This window comes from Equus asinus, chromosome 2 (assembly GCF_041296235.1).
Source record: "Equus asinus isolate D_3611 breed Donkey chromosome 2, EquAss-T2T_v2, whole genome shotgun sequence".
Classification (NCBI taxonomy): domain Eukaryota; kingdom Metazoa; phylum Chordata; class Mammalia; order Perissodactyla; family Equidae; genus Equus; species Equus asinus.
In genome coordinates, this window is record NC_091791.1 from 66,947,114 (window position 1) to 66,965,688 (window position 18,575).

At 56.7% G+C, this 18,575-nt stretch overlaps 1 protein-coding gene across 14 annotated transcripts in view; it reads left to right on the forward strand.

Annotated features, from left to right (window-relative positions):
- The window catches only part of ZMIZ1 (zinc finger MIZ-type containing 1), a 237,553-nt gene that overhangs the window by 83,963 nt on the left and 135,015 nt on the right, over positions 1–18,575 (forward strand). For 6 of the 14 annotated variants that reach the window (XM_014837155.3, XM_070491280.1, XM_014837138.3 and 3 more), the window contains one exon: positions 5,096–5,176. The exons of 6 other annotated variants lie outside the window; for them this stretch is intronic. The gene's annotated coding sequence lies outside the window, so the exon portion shown is untranslated. The remainder of the gene's footprint in view (positions 1–5,095; positions 5,177–18,575) is intronic. 2 more of the 14 variants (XM_070491257.1, XM_014837147.3) reach the window with 1 other exon arrangement.

Genomic DNA, 18,575 nt, shown 5'->3' on the forward strand with positions numbered 1-18,575 from the left:
TTCGGTATTGCAGAGCTGTGGGAAAGTGCAGTTTGGGGTGAGACAGTGCACATTCTACCACTTTTGCCTGTGTGACCTCTGGTCTCTGCTGGGCAGTTTCTTCATCTGTAAAGTGGGCCTTACAGCTCCCTGGCGACAGGACTGCGCTGAGGATGGAGTGCGGCAGTGAGAGCTGCTAGGACTTGTTGAGAAAGGACTCTGGCAGGCAGGAGACTCTGCCATGGGTGTGGCAGGCTGAGTCTCTCACTCTGCGGGCACAAGGGGCTTGTGTGTGTGTGTCTGATTATAGCAGGTGTGAGGAGCTGAGGCCTGGTGACAGGGAGCCCTGTCCCACAGGCTCGGAGGGCAGCACGGGTGTAGCCCTGCCCCACCACAGCACCCAGTGGCCTGAGGGTGAGTCTGGGCCCTGGCTGGCATCCTGCTCTGTAAGATGAGCCTGGAGCCTCCCCTAGTGGATGGGCAGCTAGAGGGACAATCGAAGCTGCCCTTTTTCCTTCTGGCCAGTGGGCCTTGGCTTCCACCTTGGCCCAGGACCCTTAGTCTGGCTCTTCCCGTGTCTGGATTCCTCCCTCCAGCCCCCCAGCTGGGTGAGGTCAGGGAACATGTATTTCAGGAATGTGGGAGGTGGGGCAGCCAGCCCTATATGGATAAGCATCGGGGTAAATATTTGCCTTGCTCCAGTTCGGTCACCAGAGGAGGACGAGGGGCCTGTTCCCAGAGTCGTGTAAGGGAAGGCTTCCCTGGGTAGATGTCTGAGGTGGAGGAACCTGTGTCACCCCAGACAGCCTGAGAGCTGGGTCTGAGGCCGCCCTCCCTGTTCAGGGCCAGAGCCGGGGCCCCCGGCCCCTGACCCACAGGCCCAGCAGCTGTCTGGCCTATGTGTAAAATGGGGGTGGGAACAGCTGCTGGCTCAGTTCACTTTAGCCAGTGGCAGTTTAGCCCTGGTTTGGGTGGACGCCCACATGGCCATGGTTCTGGCCCCACTTGGCACTTGTGACCTTGAGCAATTACCCCCTTCCTCAAACTTTAGCAATCACCTTTCGCTGACCTCTTCCTGCCTCCGGGGCCCCTGTATCTACACATCCCATGTCTCCTTAAGCCCCCACAGCCACTAGGGCACAAGGGGCACGTGTGTGTGATTAGCGGTAGGTGACAGGAGCCCTAAACTTCAGCTCAGGGATGCCATCTCTCTAGCCCGCTGCTATACAGACCACACTAGGGCTCCTTCCTCCAGCAGCCAGTGGGTAGGTCAATGCTCTGGCCAACATCAGGGTCTACAGGGTCAGCCTGGAGCCTCCCCTGGTGGGTGAGTAGCTGGAGGAGCAATTAGTCCCTGATTAGAGAGGAGATAGGGGCTCAGAGATGCCGAGTGACTTGCTCAAGGTCAACCAGCGTTAAAGGGCAAAGCAGGGATTCAAACCTAGCTCCACCCACCTTTGCCTTCGACCTCACCACTGAGGACAGGCCCAGGGCTTCAGCCCTGTGGCTTTGGAATGTGGGCTCCCAACCCTTGGCCAATGTAGAGAAGCACCAGTCACTTAGCCACAGACCTAGAGCCACAGGCATAGAGCCTTCATGGTACCCCACAGCCTGGATGCTCTCTGGCATGGGCATCTCTGTCCTCCAGGAATCCTGGATCAGCCCTGCATCTCTCCAGGCCAGACGCAGCCTCCATCAGCCTGACCAGGTCCCTCCACCCAAGCCCATACCCAGGGCCTCCCAGGAAACCCTGGAGGAGGTGAGGCTGGGAAGGTGGGTGTGGTTAGGAGAACACTCTGGGTCCTGGGACACTCCCCACCCCTGAGTGACCTCTGCCGTGTCCCAACCCAGCCTTGCCACTCTCTAGCTGCTACACTCTAGCAACCCCATCCTCCCTTGGAGCTCAGTGTCCTGCTTTGCAAAATGGGCACCTGTCATTGCCCTGCCTTTGGGAGCTCCAGATACACAGTGATAATAAAAACACATTTCCGCCTGGAGTCTGCACCCCTTCCTGCCTTCGCACTCGGAAGCTGCCCTGCCGTCAAGCCCTCACCCCTCCCACCCCATCCCCAGAGTGAGAGTCCTGAGCTGAGGACACCCACGAGAGCTCTCTGGGCAGTGGGGTACCATCCCATGGGGACGCTTGGCTGGCCCCACCACCCCCACTCGGCCCTGAGTCTCAGGCTGCTCCCCATTCCGTGGTGCTGAGTCCTTTTTAAGCAGAGAACAGTTCCCTGCAGTGGATCTGTGTTGGTTATGGTTGTGGTCTGGTCGGACTGGGCACAGCCACTGTGACACGTCGTCCATCTGCTGCCTTCTCCTTTGCCTGGTCTCACAGGTGGCTGTGAGCCTCGCCTAAGCACACCCAGCATGATATCACTTCCATGTCCACAGCACTGCCCAGGTTTCCTGCTTCCTGAGCCCCGCAGCCTTCCTGGGTGCCCAGTGCGTCTGGGTCTGAACAGGCTGCTGAGCAGCTCCATAGCTGGGCTCCCTGGCTGGCTGCCTGGTAGTAGACAGAGTATGAGTGGGGGGCAGACTCTCTGCCTACGTCTCAGCTGTGTTCTTATTACTTATTAGCTCCTTATTACCTGTGTGACCTTAGGAAGTTATAGAACCTCTCTGGACCTCGTGTATAAATTGGGGATGCTCGTTTAGCTTCTACCTCACAGCATTGCACTGAGAGTTAAAGGAAATGTCCCAGGCATAACCCACTAGAGGACTCCCTAAAGGCCAGCCTCCTACTTTCCCAGGTGGGAGCCGATGCAGTCTGGTAGGGAAGGGGGTAAGTCCCTGACCAGGGCTTGAGTTCATATCCTGATGTCCCTACTTATTGCTGTGTGACCTTGGACAGGTCTCCTCCTCTCTCTGGTCTGTTTTCCCCTTTGCACAAGCCCAACATGAAGGAACTGTGGTGGCTGGGGGCAGAGAGGCATACATGTGCATGGCGAGCTGTAGCATCCCTGAGAGGCAGGATGGGTGGACGTCGTTCCTTGGGGCCTGGACAATGCTCACTGTGTGAGCAAGAACTTTCCAGCTCTGGCTTGTGTCTCAGCTGCCAAAATAATTATTTTCTCTTGGTCAGTGGGTCTGCGGGCCAGCTTGCCTTTGTGAAAAGCCTGAGCTCTGGGCAGTTGGGAAGCAGGAGGCCAATTCCAGTTCTGCCCCAGCCACTGACTTGCTGTGTAACCCTGGCGTAGGGGCAGTCGATGACCCTCTCCAGCCCTCGGTTTCCACCTCTGTAAAAAGGGAGAGTCAGAGTCAGTGAGCCCAAGGGCTGTGTGTGTTCTCATGGCCAGCAGAGTCTGGGGCTGCCAGAACCAAAGGGTCAGGACACAGGGACATTCTCTTTCCCTGTGCTGGAGTGGGGATGTGGGGCTGGCTTTGGGGGCTTGGAGCTCAGGGGCCCGGCGCTCCACAGGGCCCAGCATAAGCCCCTGCAAGGCAATTTATGCCTCAGCTGACATGCCCAGAAAGCTCCCTGCTTGTCCAGCACTCCTGCATTACCTTATCTGGTCTGTACAACTCCGAGGGAGGTCCCCTCCTTATCCCTATCTCTCCTCTCACAGATGAGGAAACTGAGGCACAGAGAGGTTTAAGAAACTTGACCAAAGCCACACACTTGGTAAGATGATGAAACCAGGACTTGAACCAGATCATTTTTATTACTGAGCCCACATCTCAAATGCCAAGACTTGCTTCCTCTTAGAGTAGGCACCCACTTCTCTCCCTGGGAGCTCCTGCCTGCTGCATAGTGGGGTGGGGGCAGGTCTAAGGCCTCCACCAGTTGCCTGGAATGTGCTGGAGCCCACATTTAACGTGGCACCTGCACGCCCTCTCCCACTGTTAGCCACAGGCCTCGTTCCGCAGGGAGCATGGTGATTGCCCAGAGCCAGCCAGCAGGGCAGCATCACAGCCAAGACACAAACTCAGGCCTCAGTGGCTCCCAGCCTGCAGCCAGGACTCCAGAGAAGCCCATCTGCAGGCCCTCTGGGTCTGGTCCTTCTGGATTTCCAGAGAGCCCCGTGGGCAGTGGCGGGGCAGGGGGAGCGCTGGTGGCCCATTGAGGAGATAGGCCAGCTGGACCCCACCCAACAAGGATAATCATGCCCCCACTGCCCCACCACTTCCTGGAAGCCCATACTGTGCAGGCGAAGGGCCATCCATGCCTCCTCCCTCCCTTTCTCATCCCCACGTACCCAGTATACCAACAGGTCCTGGCACGACTGCCTTCTGCTCCTTCTGCTCTCAGCATGACTGTCTCTGGCCTGGACCCTTGGACCAGCTTCCCCACTGGTCTCCTATCCTTCCAAGCCCTCTCCCCCAGCAGTGACAGAGATCTTCTCAAACTACAACTAGGGTCATGACCCTCAGCTGCTCACACCCTCCTGTGGCTCCCGTCCACTCTCTCGATGACTGGCCCTGGCCCCCACTCACCCCACTACCTTCCTCTCTCACTGCACCCTCCACACCAGCCACTCTCAAGCCCTCCACTGGGCCAGGCTTTTATCCCTGTCTTGGAGTCTTCACATATACTGTTCCCTCTGCCTGGTATACTGTTCCATGCATCTTGGCCTCCCTCTCTCTGGCTCACCCTTCAGTATCACTTTGGCAAAGAGGCCTCCCTGAACCTTGGGTCTATGCTCTATACTGCATAGCTAGCCCCTATACTTGTTCTTTCTGGCAGACACACCACTTTTAATGATCATTGTTTGATTCTTTGCCCATTATCTGAGTCCCCATGAAGGCAGGACCACTTTCCTGTTCCCGGCTTGGGGTGTCCATTAAATGTTTCTTGAAGGAATGAATGAATGAATACCAAGTGCCTCTGTCACCATATGTCCTTAGATTCTCCCAGAAACCCTGAGAGGGGCATTGTGATCCCATTTGACAGATGAGGAAACTGAAACCCAGAGAAGCCAGGAGCATATCCACAATCGCGTGGGACCTGTTTGCTCAGGGCACCTCGTCATTACACCACTTTTCCTCTCAGTGCTTCAGACTCCATCTGTCAAACAGGGCTGATTTGGTTTTGCTGGCTGTGAAAGTCCCAGCAGGTGGTCAGTTCCGGGCCACTGCTGCAAGTGGACCCGCTGACCAGGCCTTCTCGTTGCAGCAGGATGCAGCTGGTGTGAGGCAGAGGGACCGTGAGCTGCTGACCGGCACGGGGGACGCTGGCGATTCGTGGGTCACTGAGGTAGGTGTGTAGCTGGGCTGGTGGAGGGCGGCTTGGCCCGGATGCTTGGGAAGAGGCAGCTGTGCCCTGAGTGGGGGACAGGGGGCTGGCCCCAGCACACCGAGCCTTTGACTGGGGCCTCAGCCCTCCTGGGTGGGATCGGGTGCAGCCACCTCTACTGAGACTTCGTTGGCCCCCAAATGGGCCCTCCCTGTACCCTGCCCCCAGGGGCCTCTTAGGCATGGCCTTTTTCTAGAATGGCTTCCAGGGCAGAGGGTAGGGGGATGTGCCCACGGGGAAGGGCAGGTTTGGGGTCCCCAGCCTTGGTACAGCAGCCCTGTCTGTAGGGTACAGGCCTCATGAGCTGAGCAACATGGTACCATGCAGGAAGAGGCCTGGGTGAGCAGAAAGGGCTGCTGGCTGTAATGGGTGCTGTGGCTGCCCCACCCTCTCCTCTCCCACAAGCACGCTGAGGGGCACACATGAGCACTCACATGTCTCTGGGCTCTGTGGTCAGAGTACCTATCGTCAAATCCCGGCTCCGCCAGTTGTCCACCATGACATCGTGCAGTTTCTCTGTACCTCGGTTTACCTGTCTGTAAGAGAGGGATTAGAATCGTAGTACCTGCCCCCACAGGTTCACTGAGTATACCTGGCATATAGTAAGCATGCAGGACATGTCAGTGTTTTCCTCAAGGATGCTGGGACCCTTCTTTTTTCCCACATACCTCCATTCCCACCATCACCTCCTCCCTGAGGACCCACCAATGCCAGGGTGGACATGAACTGGTTTTCCACCCTGATGAGGGGACTTGGGCCCCTCAGGGAGCTCCTGAGAGCAGCTGGAACCAGAAGGTCCTGAGGCCAACCTCTCAGGCCTGCCCCTGACCTAGATGGCTTCACATCTCATCATGGAGTGGTGTTTCAGGGTTGGTCACACTTGGCCCTGTGCCAGAGGGTGACCTGTGTGATCCTCCTCTGTGGCTCCCAACCCAGAGATGAGAGGCCTTCACAAAATTGCTGACTTAGGCCAGGGCCCATTGTCCCAAGGCTCTGGGGCCCAGCCGGGGGAGCCAGAGGCCTCACCTCGTGGCCTCCCTGCTGCTCTCGGCTTCTCTCCTCAGGCCCCAGTGCTCCCACGTGCCCAGACACAGGGCCTGGCGAGCCCTGGGGATTCTCCAAGCTTCAGTCAGGCTCTTGAGCCAGGGAGCAGGGCTGGCTTGATCTTCCTTCCTGCAGCAGGACATTCTGGCTCCTTGCTGTCAGCTGCTGACCTTGGGCTAGTCCTCTTGCTTCTGTGAGAGCCAGTGTTCTCATCTGAAAATGGGGGTAACTATACCCACATTGCTGAGAGGGCTGTTGTGAGGATGCTCGGAAGCCTGCACTGTCTTAAATGTCACAGCTTGCTGAGAGTGTACCGTGTACCGTGTACCGGGCACCGTGCTCCTTAAACACATGTTTCTCCCCACAGTAATCCCATGAGCAGGTGTGTTTGATGCCCCATTCTCGAGAGGCCCAGTGTGAGTGAGAAACCCACAGAGCTATAGGAGGTGGAGTGGGGATCTGAACCGAGGCCACTGGGAATTAAGCAGCATGTGATGCCTTGGAGACAGGGTGGAGCCCCAGGGCAGGTGCACAGTAGGTGGTCAGGAAGGGCCTTCCATTCCTGCCTTGCAGCCTTGCCCAGCCCTCCAAGCCCAGCTGCCCTCAGGAGCCCGAGGGCGGCCCTCCAAAGCCAGTGGCCTGCCCCCTGCACAGGGCCTTCCGGCACCTCGATAAGTCTTGGGGACCCACTGCTAATTGTGAGGTAACCTTTGAAAGTCCCCTTCACGGTGGTTCTCTTTTCGGATGTTTTTCAAGGTAATTCATTCCCTTTCCAGAAATTGCCAGTGGCGGAGCATTAGGCAGCTGGTAATTAATCTTAGGAGCGGCTTGGAGTTTATTCTTTTAAAAGAAAAAAAATAAGGAACAGAAAGCCTTGGTGGAAAAAGAAAACCACTCCAAAGTGAGTGTGGTGATCAATACCTCAGTGTCCTAGAAATGGCTGGGGGGCTGGCTGGCGTGGCCTGCACCCTGCGCCTTGTCTTCCCGTGGCTGGCAGATGGCCAGCGCCTGCAGCAGCACGCATGTGGCTCTGTCTCTCACCGTCAGCTCCCTCTGTGACTTTGAGCACGTCACTGCCTCTCCCCAGACTAGCTTTGCCACCTGTGAAGTGAGTAACGGGCAGGTGTCAGACTAGGAAAGAATATTCAGTGATTATCCGTACTCCCTACCACAGCTGAGTGCCTGGCACGTGGTGGTTGCCCAGTTGGTATTTTATTAATTGAGTGAGTGAGTGGATGAATGAATGTATGAATGAATGATCATCTTGGGTCCTAGTTAGCTATCCTCAGTCAAGGATGTGGTTGGTACTGGCTACAGGACATTGTATCTCTAGGTCTGTTATAATTTGGAGTGACAGCCAGGATGGTGGTCCTGACCTGCCACTTTCCAAACTAATGATGAAAGGACAGTCTTGTCTGGTGGACTCTAGCTAACAGAGCTTGGGCCCCTCAGTGGCAACCACCCTGTCTCCCTGGCATCCTCAAGTTCAACTTTCCAAGAGACTGAGCTGTCTGGAGATTTTTGTTTTTTAAAGCTGCCTTCTGATGAGGTAGTGAGTTCCTCCTCAGTGAAAAGTATGCAAGCTGGGGTTGGGGCTGCACAGGACACTCAGGCAGCAGATGGAGGTAGGGTAGGGCTCAGAGTATTCCTGAGTTTGAGAGAGAGCATGAGGCTCTCCAGCACAGATGCTGGGGAGTCTGGACTGGCAAAGAGGGCAGCCTGTCCCCTCTGGAGCCCATTCCCAGGGGAGGACTAGAGGGGGCTGCTGAGGAGGGAGGGTGTTCATGCAGGACACCGATGCTTTGGTGCCTGTTCCCCCTGCAGGGAAGGAGGGTATGCAGGCGTCTGTGTATGTGTGTGTGTATTGGTGCGCACTGGTGAACAGGTGTGAGGATGTGCATGATTGTCTAGGCCGCTGTATGAGGCTGTGAGGTGTGTGAATATGTGTGATCGTGTGAGGGAAAGAGAGTCCCCACCCATGTGAGTGCCCGCATGTGCAGCTTCTGTCGAGACCCTGCCACCACAGGCCGTCTCCACACACAAGGCTTGGCTCCAGCCTCATGTTCAGACTGGCCAGATGGGCCCTGCCGCACCATGGACCATGGCGGAGCTGCCTCCAGGGCAGTGTAGGGGGGCAGGGTGGGCTCCTGAGGGGCCCTGGAGGGGAAGCATGCCCAGGCGGAGAGCACTGCCACCTCCCGTCCTGGCAGCTGCCCACGGTCATGGAAGGAGATGGCTCTTGGAGGCCCGTGCCTCCTGCTCCAGACTCACAACCCCTGAGAGTCTGGGTGGGTCCAGTCAGTCTCCCCAGCAGGGGGGCCAAGTCTGCTCGGGGTGGGGGGTATCCTCTGAGTAGCCTGGCCCACGTGGCCTTGGTTGTTTCTTTACTTTTTTTCTTCTTGGCCTCTAAACCCCAGCTCAGGGGTTAGTGTGTGAGTATGTATGTGTCTGGGCTCCCTCTTGGCGGGAGCAGGGAGATGGTTCTGTTTGTGTGTATGTGTGCGCATGTGTGTCTCTCTTTGCCCCTCCATGTGACTGTCTTTGTCTCTTTCTATCTGGTTCTCTCCGTGCGTGCCTCTCTCCTGCCCAGCTCCCCTCTGTTCTCACACCAGCCAGCCCGTTCTGGCATCTTCTCAGCTTCCACTCTCTCTGCCGTGTCATGCCCGTGGCTGCCCTTCAAGCCCCACTATGGAGTTTCTCCCTGAGCCTGGGGCCTTCTAACCTCTGCTCCCTTTTCCCTCGGAGGCTCTTCTAGCCAGGCCACATCTGCTCTGTGTCCTCACCTCCGTCCTTGCCGGGACTGAGCAGAACTGAGCCTCTCAGCCTCCAGCCGGCCACCCTTCGCCTTGTATATCCAGTTCTAGCCAAAACACAGCTCCCTCCCGCCCTGCTCTTTGGAGGGCTCCAAGGCAGCGCCCCACATGCCCGGCTGCTTGGATACTGAACTGTGTGTGCCAAGTGCTGGGGTGGGCACCAGCGCATTCTCATGGACCCGCCATGCTGACCGCTCAGGATGGAGCCTGGTCACCTGGCTCAGAGAGATCCGCCCTCTGGCTGCCCTGTGCTGTCCTGGGCATGTGGGCCGCTAACAGGGTTGGTTGGAAACCTGGCGTTTCCCCCCAGCACTAATGAAATTCCTGCTATAATTAGAAGTGAGGTGTCTAGGACCTGGCTGCCTGGTGGGAGCCGGAATATGCTCATGAATAAATAAATTGTCCTCTCTCAAGGGGAGAGGCGCAGAGGGTGGGCTCCGGGAGAACCACAGGCCTGAAAGCCTCAGTGGTCTGTGAAGTGGGCTGGTGGGCCCTGGTGGCCAGACGCTCCTCCGCTCACCTGGATACCCTTGGGGGAGCTCTCTGGGTCCCCATCCTGGGCCAGCCAGTCTTCCTGGAAGTACCTGCTGTGTGCCCAGCCGACTTAGCCTGGCATTCGAAGCTGCCACCATCTGGTCCGAGCCTCCTTTCATGGCCACAGCACACACTAGCCTTCCGCCAGGGCCCTGGGTGGCAGCTCCCCTGCTCCCTCCCTCCCATCTTTATCACACCTCCCCCAGCTCTCCTTTGCTCCTGCACTTCCTCCTGCCTTGAAGGCTCTCCACCCTGTTGCCATGTGGCGGATCCTGTGGAACCTTCCTGGAGCTATGCCTCCTCCACAAGGTTGGACACGGCCTTCGTCCCCCCGGACCCCTCTGATGTTTCCGCCCTGAGCTCTCCTCAACTTGAACCCCTCCCCTTTGTGCTCTTATGCCCCTCAAAATGCTCATCAGACTGCTCACCACATCACCCTTTATTTTGTATTGATTACATATTGAAATGACAGTATTTGGGGTATTTACGTTCTTTTTTCCTACTAAGTCTTTGAAAGCTGGTGTGTTTAACATGTTCCCCATGCTGTGGACTCCAGCGTTCCGTGGCTGCATGTGACTCCTGGCTGTCATATTGGACAGTGCGGCCTTGGCAGGCCCAGTCTCCTCATTTGCATGTGGGGAAACTGAGGCTGGAGAAGGAAATCTTACAGATGAGAGTTTGCAGAGCAAGTGCACTCTCTGTAGGCAAGGCTGCCGCCGTCCTGCAGTTCAGAATAAGGAACTGGGACCTATGGCACCATCATAAAGGTCAGTTGAGGCAAGCAGGACTGTAGCTGGTACCACGTGACTGCACCTCAAGAGGAATAGAGGGAAAACAATGTGAAAGGTTCCATTCCCCCACATGGGTCCTAGGGCTCCGGGGCCTCCTCACCTAGTCCCAACAGCCCCACCCAAGGCAGCTGTCACAGGCTGTGCCACATGGGGGTCAGCCCTTCCCCTTGTCACTCCCAGCTTCCCAACAGTGAGCACACAGCCTGGAACACAGGATTCAGGAGGTTAGAATGCCAGCCCCTCCCAGGAAGGGGGCACCCCTGTCCTCTACCCCTTCCTGCATCATCAAGGACGTACTCTGAAGTGCAAAGGTGCCTGAAGGTGTGTCCTTGTGAACCCAGAGGTTTCCCATGGTGTGGGGGATGCCTGGGGCAGGGACAGCTCCAGGAGCAGGAGGGGGAAAGGGACTTGCCTCCCTGGAATTGCCCTGTCCCTGCCAGCCTGGAGGGGTCTCCAAAGACCAGGGTTTCTCAGGAGCCAGGCTGGCAGCAGAGCAGCCCCTCCAGAGCCCTCCGCCCTCTGAGCCGATCTTCCCCTTGTTACCCGCAGCCCCTCTGGCGGCACCGTGCTGCCTACTCTGTTGACAGGCAGACTCCTCTTTGCCTCTGCTGGGCCGTGCGGCAGGAAGGTGCAGTTGCTGGGCTCATCCTCCCTCCATGGGTCCATGCCACAGGCAGGGCTGGGGCCACAGCCCAAGGGGGAGCCCCCTCCAAGGGGCTGCCTCCTCCTGTCATCTGGGGGCTGCGAAGCTTGTGTGCACTGAGATAGCGCAGTGAGACACCCCATCCCCTCCTTCTTTCTCCCCTGCTGGACCGTAAGCCCCTTGAAGGCTCTGGGTAGGCTCAGCACCATGTTCCCAGCACAGTTCCTAGCACTCCAGTGCTGAATGGCAGCAGGAACCCAGCCTGTGTGCCCTCAGCTTCCTCCAGGGATGGCAAGGAGCTTTCTCCAGAAGGCCAGTTTTTAATGTGCTAGGCAGGCTGTATTAAGAAGGATTCTGAGGCTGTGTACTTGCTCTGTGAGAGAGAGTGCCGTAGCTGCATGACGCACATTTGCCCTCTCAGCCCCAGCTCCCGGCATCCAGTTCACTTGCCAGGTAGCTCTGTTCTGGGCTGTGGCCAGTGCAGGCGTAGGGAGGAGGCAGTGATCTCAGTGTGGTCCCACAGAGGTCAGTCCAACATGGCTGCTGGGCGAACTGTGCCTCAGAGAACCTTCCAGGGCCCCTGGGTTATGGGGACTATGTATGCTCCCTCTCAGAGCTAACTGAAGAGCACCAGCCCCACGCCCCCCATCCCCCACCCCATGGTTGATGGGAATCTGTGGAGCTCTCCCTCACCTCTGTAAATGCTTCACGCCCTCCTTCAGTTCTGGTTCAGGAGGCAGCACATCTTGCCTCGCAGCTGTTTGGGACCCTCCACTGCCTCCCTGAGGCATCTTTGAGGGCCTCTTTATAAGCCTGTGGGAGCATCTCTGCTTCATAACCTCCATGGAGTGCTCTTGTCTGGCCTACACTCTGGTGGGACAGTCTAGCGTGTGGCAATTGTCACTGCGTGGTCGCTGGTGGGCTCTCTCAGCCCCGCCCCCACCAGACTCCCCACCACAGCCACCCCCCCAGCCCTGTCACCACCTGGGGAACCAGCCCCCTCTACGCCTGCAACGAATGCCCTCTCTGCCAAGGCTCCCAGCATCCTCTGCCCTGCAGCTCCAGGGTAGCCAAGGATTGAGCCAAGAAGACTGTGATTGACTAGAACTATAAATAATCTTCAACACTTTTCTCTGTGTGTGGAAGAAACACAGTGAACACTCTTGTGTCCTTTAGCCAGCTCAGGCTGTCCCTGGTCACAGCTCCAGGAGGGCTGATCAACGTCACCTTGTGCCTGCCAGGCTCCTCTAGCTTCTGCTTACATACCTCCACTGCTGGACAGCTCACCACCCATGGGTCCACTCATGTAAATTTCAGTGTGGTAAAGGATGCAGTGTGGTTAAAGCATGGGTTTCAGGGACAGACAGTTCTGGGTTCAAATCCCTGCTTCACCACCTATCAACTGGATAAGTTGGTAAGTCTGGACAAGTTACTTCATCTCATACCCTCCATTTCCTCATCTGTAAAGTGAGGAGAAGTCCGCACGCCTGCAAGGGGTGCTGTGGACGTGGAACACAGCAATAGCTGCAGGGTGCCCGTCTTCTCTCTCACAGTTGACCCTTGCACTCAGGAAGCCGCTGCCCACCCCTCAGCACTGGAGCATCTGCTTGAGGGTGGCATCAGTTATCTCTGGTACCCAGACACTCCCTTCCCCAGGGATTCTGGCTCCCCAGGTCTTCTCTGGAGCTATTGAGTGGGAACCTTCAGTATGACACTTCAAGATGGAGACACAGCACTTCCCCAAAGTGCCCCCACACACAGGCCATTGGACACTTATTTAAAGGCAGATTCTCAGGCCTCTCTCCTCGAATCTGATGCTATGGGTCTGGAGCTAGGCCCGGGGCTCTGAATTTTTAACCAATGACCCATATAATACCTGTGACCCAGGCTGGTCTGGGACACACAATGCCTGCAGCAGGGCACAGGCCTAGAGATAGAGCCTGGATGGTGTCACAGCCTCGCTGGGTGAACTGGGGCAAACCCTGTCCCTGGCTGTGGCTCAGTTTTCTCATGAATAAACCAGAAGTTTAGATGATCTGTAAGGGCTCTTCCTGCTGGTAAAACCCCATGATAATCAGAAGGAAATTCCCTGGTGTCCCCTCTGCCAGGCTCCCTGAGGCTGATCTGTGGGTTTCAGTCCCATCCCCTCTGGCCACAGAGTGTTCAGGTCAGCAGCTGCCTGCCAGCCCCAGAGCCCCAGGGACAGAAAAGCTGTTCCTTGGGCATGTCGTGCCATTTGGCCATGGTTCCCCTGGGCCTTCCAGGCGGCCTTAGATCAGCACGCATCTACCGAGTCCACTTACGACTGAGATCTCCTTTGCAAGCTGAGCTGGACCACTAACCTTGAGCCGGCCAAGGGACGCAGGGTGGACTGGGGTCCTCTGGCTCCTCTGAGGGCCTTGGAGCCTTATTTGTTAACACACTTGGAAGCCTGGAGTGTCCTGACTGGAGGATGGCCCTGTAGAGCCCCTTCTTTTTCTAAGATGGGGAAACTGAGGCCCGGGGTGGAACATGCCTTGCCAGGTCACGCAAGGAGACAGTGGGAAGCAGGCCTGGAACCCTGGCCTCCTGGCTTACAGTTTGTTCTCTGGGCTGTGCTGTCTGCCACATCTCTTCTTGGGCGGTCCATCTGGGACAGGCAGCCCTGCCAGGCCTGAGCCCTAAGCCAGCCTCTGTAGCCCCTGGGAAGAGACAGGGCCGTCTCAGGACAGAAACCGAGGGGCCACCTGTTCCTGAACACTAGGCCCTTCTTTGACCTGCATGTCAGCCTAAGTCAACAGCCTCACCCGGCTCTCAGGGCCTCCTGCCCCAGCCAGAGCAGCCCCCATGCAAGGGTTGCAGGACTATCCTTGCAGAGAGCAGTGTGCTCCATAAATGACAAGGTCCTCACTCCCTGGCTCCCTCCCATTTTCCACTCACTGACACTCAGGGGAGTTAATCAGCAGGGGTGAAAAAGCCAGCCCTGTCCTAATGAGACCTCCTTTGAGGCGGCTGGGCCCTGGCAGGTGACAGAGAAGGAATTATTCACTGCTGGGGCCTTCGCCCCCCACCTGGGATGATGTCAGGGCCTAGGGCTCAGAGTCGGGGCTGCGCTGTCACTCAGACAAAGGACCAGAGCTCCTCTGACCACTGGCATCCTGCTTGCACAGCCAGCCTTGGGTGGAGCCAGGCTGGGCCGTTCGTCTCCTTCCAGGGCTGGGAGCCCAGCCATCTCCTCAGTTCACTCCGAGTACCTGGTACAGGACCCACCTCCAGGCCTTTGCACAAGCCAGTCCCTCCTCTCCACATTCTCCATCTGCAGTCAGTAAGACAGTGGTATTTAGCAAGCACCTACTGTTTTCATGGATCTTGGAGAGACAAGGAAGCAGAAGACCCTATGGCAGCCCTCAGGTAGTGCACAGTCTAGGGCAAGGCTCGCGTGCAGGAAACAGAATTAGTGATACTCAGTGCCCCTGGGGTCAGGGAGGGGTTGAGATCAAGGAGGAGTCGTCCTCGGGGAGAAGGGGTTCTGGAAGGCATCCTAGAGGAGGTTGATTGGAGCAGATTGACGACTCAAAGGATTTCAAGGATTTTGGGTCAGGCAAGGGGTAAGACAGGAAAAGTCACAGCCTTACAGCAGGATGTGGTCCAAACCAGGACCCTGGATTGATGCCTGTGCGTGTATCTCTTATGCATGTGTGAGAGGGGAGTGGGACTGGGATGGTGGCATTTGTACCAGAGCATCAGCAGGCACACACTTGGGCCTCTCCTGTGGCAGGGAGCAGCAAAGAGGCCCAATGGACAGAGTGAGGCTGGGGCTATCCCTTGTGGCAGCCACTGGCTCAGGCCTGGCGTGTTGTAGGCCATATGCCTATTAGGTGGGTGAACAGCAGAGTAGCTGTTCTTTAAGTGTTGTGGGAATGAACAACACATAATGGGTGCTCAATAAATGCTGATTGAATGAAGGGTACATGGCATACACTCGGGTATCTGCTGAGCGACTGAGAACCCAGGTCAGGAAGCCGCAGGGACAAGGAGATGGGGCAAGGCCTGGGGACGGGGAACAGAGCCAAGAGCAGCCCAGCACAATTTCTCAGAACCCAGGGTAGCGGGTGTCCACCAGAGCTCGGTGTGGCATCTGACTGAGCAGGGACACGGTGGGTGCAGGTGCTCGGGGCCCAGCTGCAGAGTAGTGGGAGCCTCCCTGGGGCACATTTCTTCACACAATTCAGTTCATACTCCAGACAGACCCACCCACCCTAGATCCTCTGGGACAGGAGGAAAAAGAGTGCCCACCGCGGCTCTGTCACTGAAGGGCAGAGGACAGGCAAACCACAGGGCCCTTACATGGTCACAATAATGAGAACAATAATAATAATAATAATATCTACTGGCAGTGCATCATCTCCCTTGATCCTGACAACACCCGTGAGGTGAGGGCCAGTATCATCTCTGTGTTATGGAGAAGGAAACTGAGCTTAGGAAAACAGCAGAGTCTCCAGGGGGTAGAGCTGGGATAGGAACTCATGTCATCTGACCTTGAACTCCAGGCTGTCCTGCCCCCCGCCCCCTGAGTGCTGAAGCCCTCTGCAGCGTCTTTTTTACACGAAGAAGGAGGGAGACACAACCTCTCTGAAAAATCATTTGAAGTCTTTCATTATCGATCTTTACATAGGTCTTTCCCGTACCGTCCCAGCTCTGTGAGAAGATGAACACCCAGCGGTTAGAGAATGGGCCCGTCGCCTGAATAGGTGTTTTATAACACAAGTAACTTATCTGCCAGCCTTTGGTGTCGGGCAGTTTGATAATTCAGGTGTTTAAATGGTAATGACTGTGGGGCCAGCCCAAGAGGAGGCAGTGAGTCAGATGGGAGATTCAACAGGAATTAAAGACATTTAATCTCAGTGCAATATAATTTTTTCTAAATCTGCTGCCTCTGCACCAAGACCGAGCTACCAGAGACACCAGGCCCATCTTCCAGGGCTGCGCTGCGCCTGCCTGGTCCACCAAAGAGCTCGGGCTGTGGAGCTTCTGGAAGGTACAGAGGTTAGTGGCTGTGAGTGCAGAAGAGGATGCAGAGGGTCAGCGGGCAGCCTGCAGGTCCCAATTGCCAGCAAATCCCTCAGGCCCCAAGGACAACCTGCTACTTTTTTAGGGTTTGAGGAGGGGTCTCCTGAAGAGTAATAAGGAATAATTATAAGAATATACCTCGATCAGCAGAGAGAACAAGTGACTTGCCCAGGGTCACCCAGCCAGGATTTAAGACCCAGTCCTTGCTGCTAATCACAATGGTATGCTGCCGTGTGTGTGTGTATGTGTGTGTGTGTTGGGGGAGTCTTAATGTTAGTTGTGTTAATTAGCAGTTGCCACATGTACTTTATATGCATTATCTAATTTAATCTTCATAGAGCCAGTTTTGCAAATGAGCAAGCAGTAGAACAGAGAAGTTAAGTAGCATGCCCATGATCACAAAGCTGCTGAGAGGTGGGTTCAGAATTTGAACCCGGCTGCGTCTGACTTTCAAGCCTGAGCCCTCTGCCCGATCCCAGGCACAGGGACCTGCTGTGGGCATTGCCGAGGGAGAGCCTCTGCCAGCGAAGTCAGAGGAGGCTTCCTGGAGGTATCAGTGTTGTCTCTGACAGCCTGGGACTCTTTAATCTTCAGGCCTATGTAAGGCCAGGTCACCTGACCTCCCAGAGGCTCTTCCTCCCGTCATAAAATGAGGAGCACAGGGCCTCTTCCCCGGAGCCCGGGAGGATTAGGCCTGGAGTGGGTGCCTCCCCAGATTCAGCTGGGATTGCTGAAGCGGCCAGCACAGCCACGGCTCAGGCCTGCCCAGATCAGGGCCCCAGAGCCCTTTCCAGCATCAACTCAGGTGGTTCTTGTGACCAAGGTAGTCTTAGCTGCAGGACTACTGGAGACAGGCAGCTCCCCCTGGGAAGGGCAGGGAAAAGTGGAGACAAAGTGGATGGAACAGCCTGAGCAAAGACAAGGGGCACAGCCAGTCCCAGGCCACCCAGGTATTGGCTCCAGAGACACAAGTAGGAGGAGTAGCCTGTGATGAGGCCCGATGGTGGCTCAGCCTCTGTTTGGTGGGTAGGCAAGGAGCCAGTGAAGGGATGCCCTATAGAAGGGCACTGCTACGTCATTTCTCACTGAGCTTCCAATGAAATCCAGCATGTGAGAGCAGAGACCGAATGTGGTCAGGTGGCAGCTGTGCTCCCCTGGGTGCTAGCAGGGAAGGGATGCTTGTCTGGGGTAGCCCTTTTGTAGCTGAGATGTTCTTCTGTACCTCTGGGCTTTAAAATGCAAGCCCAGAGGGCAAGGGGGTCTCAAGAGTTCAAAGTTCATTCAGAAATGGGAGCTGAGTAGGGGGTAGTACACAGAAAACGTGGAGCACCCCAAGATGTGGCTGAATGTGAAATTCTGAGACATAGGACCTTAGGGGCTGGGGGAACTGAGGAGCCGACAACCCCCCCTCCTTGGGATGGGGGAAACTGAGGCCCAGAGACCAGAAGGGGCCTGTCCAAAGGGGCCCGGGTCAGCACAGAGGTGGATACAGCAGCTCTGCATGTGCCTGCCCTCTCTGGGGCTTTCCCACGTCCCGCTCTGCCTGCCTTTCCTCCCCTGCCTCTCCCTGAGCCTGAGCTGGAGGCCAGTGAAGGAGCAAGACAGGAGGGAGAACGGTCAGTGTGCTTTGTGTGGGGTCTCACTAGGCCTTGGAGGGAGCAGAGTAAGAGGGTCCTCGCATGACACGGTGGGGCCTCTTGGGGTTCAGCAGCCCGTCCTTCTCAGTTCCTAGATGCCGACCTCGCAGCACAAAGCAGGGAAGGAGGCTGCCGCTGGCTTCAAGTCTTCCCAGAAAAGTCTGCCAGGGCTTGGAGCTGCCCATCTGTGTGCTCGCACTGTCTGCCTGCCTGCCCCGCTGCCGCCTTCATCCATCTTGGTTGCTCCATCTCCCTGTCCAAGTGGCCCTCCCTCTCATGCTCGTCCTTTGTCTCCCTGTGTCTCTTTCACACATCATGTTTTGTATGTCTCCTCCCATGGCTTGTGTTTGTCCTGCCCAGTGCAGCTACACTGCACAACTCCAAGGGGCGCCCTTTTCACAGATGCTTTCTGTCTCTGGGCCATTTCCTGACTCCATCTTGGTGCTGCTTTGTCTCTTAGTCCTCCCTCACTTATGCCCTCTTTCTTACTGGGTCTCTTGCTGGTTTTTTCCCTCAACCTCTCATTTTCCCTCTCTGGGTATGCGCAAGCATGTGTGCATGCCTGTCTTTGTATGTCCCTCCCCCTTCCTGCACACACACACACACACACACACACACAGAGTCTCTGCCCCTCTGGGCTGGGCACAGGTCCCTCCCCACTCCTGAGGGCACAGCTTGGCTCCCCGTGGGCCAGCAGGAGGGCAGCCTGGAGCTGAGCCCCGAGCGCCCGCCTCCTTGGCAGCCCTGGTGTTCCCTGTGCCTGGAAGGCTCTGTGTCCGTGTCTACGGTGGGCCTCCCTGGCCCAGCTTATAGGACTCCTGGAAGCTAGTGCACATCACCCACCTGGAA